The sequence below is a fragment of the Oreochromis niloticus genome, linkage group LG7 (assembly GCF_001858045.2).
Source record: "Oreochromis niloticus isolate F11D_XX linkage group LG7, O_niloticus_UMD_NMBU, whole genome shotgun sequence".
Lineage (NCBI taxonomy): Eukaryota > Metazoa > Chordata > Actinopteri > Cichliformes > Cichlidae > Oreochromis > Oreochromis niloticus.
In genome coordinates, this window is record NC_031972.2 from 43689425 (window position 1) to 43696309 (window position 6885).

Sequence of the window (6885 nt, forward strand, 5' to 3'; positions counted from 1 at the left end):
TGTTAGAGATATATTAGAAAAATAAAAATAGAAAAAAATAATACTACAATATACAACATACTACTACATAATACTAATCTATGTACAGATGGCTATTAAATACATTAGAATGCACCAAGATTTGTGTTTTAGATTTTTATGTACATAAAGTGCAGTGGGAGTGATAATAATGCACATGCATTTATAAATGGTAATTTTCCTGTATGGATAATGGTACGGTCTGGCTGCTATCAGAACGAAGGACTAGTGATAGTGCTCAGACCTGTAACAGTCTATTGCTGAAGGAGCTGCATGGGGCCTCCACACTCACATGCAGGGGTTGAGAAGTGTTGTCCATAATGGGCATTAGTTTGGCTAACATCCTCCTCTCAACCACCTCCTCTGTGGGGTCTAGGGGACTGGACAGGCCAGAGCTGGCCCTCTAACAGTCCATTAAGCCGTTTCCTGTCCATCTCAATGCTGACACCTCCCCAGCAGACAGAGGTGGCAAAAGGACAGACATTCTTTACTTAAGCAGAAGTTCAGATACTTGTGTAAAAAAATCAACTTCTTTACTCAAGTAAAAGTGAAAAAGTACAGATTCTGATCTGTACCCAAAGTAAAAAGTAGCTCCTTCAAGGAGAACTGTACCATCTATTTTTATCTTTACCTTTTGCATAGGTAACTGAATCTTGTGCTATAATAATAATATAATAATAAAATAACATTAATACATAAAAATACAAATACTGAAGTAAAGTACAGATATCTGAAAATTCTACCAGTACTGTAACAAAGTATTTGTACTTCATTACTTCCTACCTCTGCCAGCAGACAACTGCATAAAAGATACCAGATGCCATCACTGTGTCTTAAAGGTTCTTTATTAATGTTCTGAACACCCAAGAGATCTCAACCAGCCCAGCAGACAGAGCCGTCTTTGGCCCTTCTTATACAGAGCATGAGCGTTATGTGGCCAGTCCAGCTGATTGTTAAGGTGAACAATCAGCTGTGTTTAAGGTGTTCACTGGTGCGAGGGGTGGTGGTTGTCTTACTGGTGTTGATGTGCAGGTGGATGAGTTCACACCAGATGACAAATTTGATGATGAGCTTCCTACACTCCAGATTGTTTCTTCTTAGATACACATCCAGCCGTGACTGTATGAGTAGAGAACGTCTGGGAGTGGTATTGTATCTGAATGAATAGTTAAATGTGACTTTGAGTCGAAAGTGCTTCAATGGGGTCTCAAGATTGGCAGTCAGGTGCCTAGCCTGTAAAGGTCTACAAGTTCATGGATATGGCTCCCCAGACCATCATTTACCCATCACCAAACCAGTTGTGCTGAATGATGTTACAGGCAGCGTAACAATTCAACAGACCCTTTCACGTCTGTCACATGTGCTCAGTGTGACCCTGTTCTCAATCTTTGTAGGTTCCAGGTATCACTTCATGCTACCAGTGGTAACACTCACCATAGCCAAAAGCAAAACTAGTGAAAAAAACCGAAGATGAGAAGGGAAAAAATGTCAGTGGATGGATGAATGGAGGACGGACAGATGGATGAATGGACAGACGGGCATGCAGGTAGGCAGGCTGACTGACTGAGGGCTCAAACAGACACATCAGATAATACACCAGGGAACAGAACTTAATCTGACTAACAAGGCCGGGGAAGCAAAACTTAACATAAGCACACGAGACAGGACGTACAAAAAAAAGCAGGAAGTAATGCACACTAAGACTCAGGCTGAGACATGTGAATTTGACACTGGTACTTAGGATGAACAGACATGACAGACTGAGAAGACAAAAGGACAAAACCGAGAGATCAGACAGACAACAGGAGACGCTGAAGACAGAACAGAGAGACAAGACAAATACAGACTGGACATGAAGAAGAGTGCAGGAACATGAATGATGCTTGAATTAATAACATGGCCAAACACACTTAAAAACCATGACAGGGTTAACAAATCCCAAACAAACAAAAAAAGTTTTTTTTATATTTCAGTTGTTAAAACAACATTATGTATAATATTCTCTGTAATAATGCTAAAGAGGTTAAATAGTATATTTGGTAACAGGTGTTTGCGAGGTTTCTGATAAAAGGAAAAAAACAAATCATAAACTGTGAATGTGTGTTTCCATGTATGCATGAATGCACACAGTATATACTGTGTCTGCCACTGGTGTCTGTGTCCATTTGGTTTCAAGTTAAACATGCTAATGTTGGTCTGAGGTTGAGGAAAGGTGTGCCTCCCGTTCGTCTCCCACCAAACGCTATTCAGAGCTGTAAATACTGGCTGTGTGTTCCCTGCACTCACTGACACACACTTACCATATACATCTTCAAAGGAGAATTTATTAACAGCTGATTTGCTCTAATTTTGCGCTTATTTGCAGACTCTGTTTGTTCAGCACACAGATGAAATAGAAGCATCACGTTTACTCACCATCATTCATATCAATTAGCTGCTGGATGGTGACATATCAAAAAGAGCAGTGCAAAAATAGAGATGCCTCACAATATATTTTATAGGTTTATGTTGTAGCTTTTTATACTCAGGGAAAGTTTGCCTGGCGATGCACAATGTTTTTTATCCACATTTTTCCCCCATTTAAAGATATATAACTCAATGACATTTTCTAATACTGGCAGCCTACTAGCTCCACTGGAAAGCTGTTGAGCAAACATACTTCAACATAAGCTGCCGAAGTCTTTTCTAAGTCAGAAGTTCTGGGAATTCCAAATTTGCCTACAATGGTAGTTTTCATAAGAAGATAAACAAGCAGCTAGTGACTGGGAATTGTGTAATACTGAAAGGTGCCACTCCACATGCATTTCAAGAGAAATGTTTGCTCATTTATTTCGCTACTGTTCAGTTTTGCCACATGGAAAAAACCCACTATGAGCCAAAGTAACTCGATCATTTTCTGTTGTGATCCCAGACTGACTTGTAGTGATTTGTGAGTATGACTTTTCCTTTCTCATGGTAAAAGCGGCCAAGAGTGCTAGTGAGCCAACCTCTACAGATGCTCCACAAGAGAAAAATGTCAGGCAAAGGAACATTAGCTCAAACCATAAGACAAAAGCTGCTATGTCTAGTGTACCACATTTCTCTGAAACAAGAAGGATTATCTGGCAGAATTACAACAATAATATATTAAGGGTTTGATTTAATCAATAAGAAAATACCTGTTAACAGGAAGCTTTTCTTTCCCACTGTCGCCAAGTGATTGCTGTTAGTGGGTTATCTGATTGCTGGAGTTTTCCCTGTATTATTGTACCTTAAGCTTTTACACTCAGAAGCTGCATTACTCTATTATACTGTCCACAGCTGAAATGTGCCAAACATATTGACTTGTATAAATGACCTGTAGCCAAGTCTTCATTGCTGTTGTTCTTGTAAAAGCAGATGTAAGACAAGCTCTGCAGCAGCTGCAGTCACAGGTTACCAGTGTGAGAGAGAAGTCAAACCTTGAAAACCATCCATCTATTCTCTTCCATGTATCCTTAAACTTCATGGGAGAGGCTGGAGCCTATCCCAGCTACCATAGGGTGATAGGTGGGGTTACACCCTGGACAGGTCGTCAGCCTGTCTCAGGGTTAACACGGATAATCATTCGCACCTATGAGCAATTTAGAATTACCAGTTAACCTAACTTCAATAATTACATGTCTTTGGATTGTAGGAGGAAGCTAGAGTACTCAGTGGGAACCCACGCAAACACAGGGAGAACATGCAAACTCCACACAGAAAGGCTCCGGCCAGCTGGTAGAGTTGAACTCAGGACCTTCTTGCTGTGAGGCAACAGTGCTGCTAAACACCATGCTCACATTTGTGTTGATTCACTTTTTTAACTTGTTTTGCCAATTTTTACATCTCATAAGTATAACGCCATGACTTGGAGTGCATGTTTTGTTGGCTGAACACAGCAAAAAGGAAAAAATAACACAAGGGATTGTTGTGAGATTAATGTGTCTGAGATTATCACATGGTCTCACATGGTGAGAATATGGAAGATGGCGTTTGCACCTACAGTCTGGTGTTTGCATATTTCCTGAAACTGTTTCTTTTAGAGGTTTTAGCAGATTTTTAGTCAAAGCTCTGATTCTTTGCTTTAAGGTCAGAATATTGTCCTTGTGGAAGCTGCAGAAAGTGAGACACTTTTGTGTTTTTTCTGTGGCAAAAAGTAAAGAAATTATTGTGTCATTTGTCTGAAATTTCACTGAGGTTGTTAAAGCTCTGAATGTACAGTATGGGCTTTATGTGTCGAGCTAACTATAATAAAAGAGTCTCCAGAAACACACAGCGTGTTTTCAAAGTTGGGGTCATAAAGAGAATGCGTGTTCTTGGATCTGCTCACCCACAAAAATGAGTAACATTACTTTTCGTTGTGACATCCTGTTGCTTGCCAGCTTATACAATACCTAAATGTGGCATGATTGTCCCTTTTGTTCTTAGAAGCATGAGGAATTTGTTCAGTTTGTTTTATGAGTTAACTTGTCCAGAGATTCATGTTCACCTAAAATGGTTGTTTTTGTATTTGTTCATGTGTAATTTGTCTGTGCGTCTTTGTCAAACCATCGCTTGTGGCTTGTTTCAGTTCATTTACTGCCTCTGTGAGGGAAGACTTTCAGCTAGAAGCATTACGCAGCACAGAGTCCACCTGAAAGACCTCTCAGAGTGGATGACGGTGGTCAAGACAGAGACGCTTGTGTTTTCTCTCTCAGGCTCAAATGATCCAAATATGAACAGCCGCATGCTGGAAACAAGCTGGAATATTGCTGACACAGGTTTTCGGATGGGATCAACCAGACTGAGGCTTCTTCTTGGGGGTGACAAATTTCAAGCTTTGCAAAAGTGCTGAGACGTTTGTTTCAGTTCGTGGATTTTCTGTTTACACATAGGCAAATCTGCCTATGCACCCACTCACACACTCTTGCAGTATGCTTATACTGAAACATACGGTGATGACTGTTGTGGGTTTACACATCGATGGATTTTTCTTTGATAGGTTTGCAGGATAGCATAACGCCGGCACAGAACAAATCAGTGATCACCAACAATGAATGCATCACACACAGCATGAAAAACAAGGAGCTGGCAAAGAGCTTGGCTGCAAAGAGGCTTGGTGAGGCAGTGGCAACAGTAGACAGGCTAATGAAGTTTGCATTTTGCACCATTTAGGAGGTTTAACAGTTAATTGTGTAGAAGGGTATCAGCTGAGAAATCAGAAATGAACTAATGTGCCAAGATCTAGGCAAGAGTTTGAGTTTGTTGCTGCCTTAAAGTAAGGCTATGTTATAATTTAGACTTAATGATTTTGTCATCATCCCTCAGTCCTTGCTGTGTGACCTGCCATTTTCTGTCTGTCTCTCTGGTTTGGTTTTGCTCGTTTCCGTGTGTGTACAAGACATGCTGGCCTTTGTGCACTGACAGGATGCAGCCCTGGTTTCCACTTTTCACACATCTCCGTACACCTGTTGGAAATTATGTACGTGGCTCTGATGACCTCATTGAAGTCGCTTCATGCCGTTTTTCTTACCTGCTTTTCTAGCGCTTGGAGGACCGGTGGATACGGAGCAGTGAGCAGCTACTTGTTGTTTGGAATCTGTGAAGAGTGTGAAGGGAGACTGGGACAGTCACTACTGTTGTTCTTTGAATATTGTTGTTGAAAATTCACTGTAAATAAATGCATTAAACTCTGACCTGGAGCCTCCATTTGAGTCCTGCTTATTCCCAGAACCTTGATATCTTTAGATGATCTCCTGACGTTTGTTCTATAAGCATGAGATTCACACTATTTAATAGGGGAAATTCGGACTAAACTATTGGGTAAAAGTCCTCCTGGGTTTGTGATCATTGGACTTTTACTGTAGCTTCGTTAGGCTGAAGGTTACAGTTTTGTTTGTTTGTTTGTTTTTCACAAAAAATTAAACTGCACATAATTATTGAATATGTGAAGCTAACTCCAACAGCATGACTCCAAAACTGCTAAATTCCCTCAAATGTCATTCTGAACAAGGTTTTTTTAAATCTGAGAACACAAACTTTGTTTAGCACACACCACTCACTTAGAGAGTGAGTGGTGCTGCTTCGACACAGTGATTACCGATCAGTCTCACTCATGCTGCTCATGTGGAAGAGCATCCTGTGTCAGAGAAGAACCGATTTGGCTGTAGTCCTTTGGTTCGACCAGCATTCAAAGGTGGGATGCAGAGTGATGTTTCATTGCAATTTGCAGTTTTTTTTCCTTTTTGGTCAGTTAATATAAATATTTAGTGATAAATAAAGATGAGATAAATATTGCAGTAATAAATAAACATTTCCTTTGTTAGCCTTTTCCGTTTGTGCTCTGGTTTTCTTAGTTATGTTGCTCATTGTACATTGTATTTATTACATATGTGAAATGATCGAGTTTTACATGTTGATCGGGTTTGTTTAGTACAAATTAGTGTAGATGTTTCTGGTGCACCTTCACGTACATCCAAGGTGCACCAGAAACCTGAACCTATGGTGTTGTTCTATATGCTACAAGTGTTGCTGGAGCTTTAACCTCTACATAACCTGATGGCTCCTACATAAAAAAGTCAGGACACAGGAAACGCTTTCGAAATAAAACTCGCAAAATTAGAAATGCTTGTAAATGAGTGTAAATATAACACTGTGATTTAAGCAGCAGTATAAATGTACACATCTGGTTTTGCACAAGGACCTAATTTGCAACTGCAAATATCCAGTGTAGAATATATTACTGTATAAATGTCAGTGGTCTGTATATGAGAGGTCCTGACATGGAACAGCTCTACAGTTTACAGAGTTAAACTTGTGTCCATACTCTGCTGGCTTTAAATTCACACACACACACACACACACACACACACACACACACACAGAAAG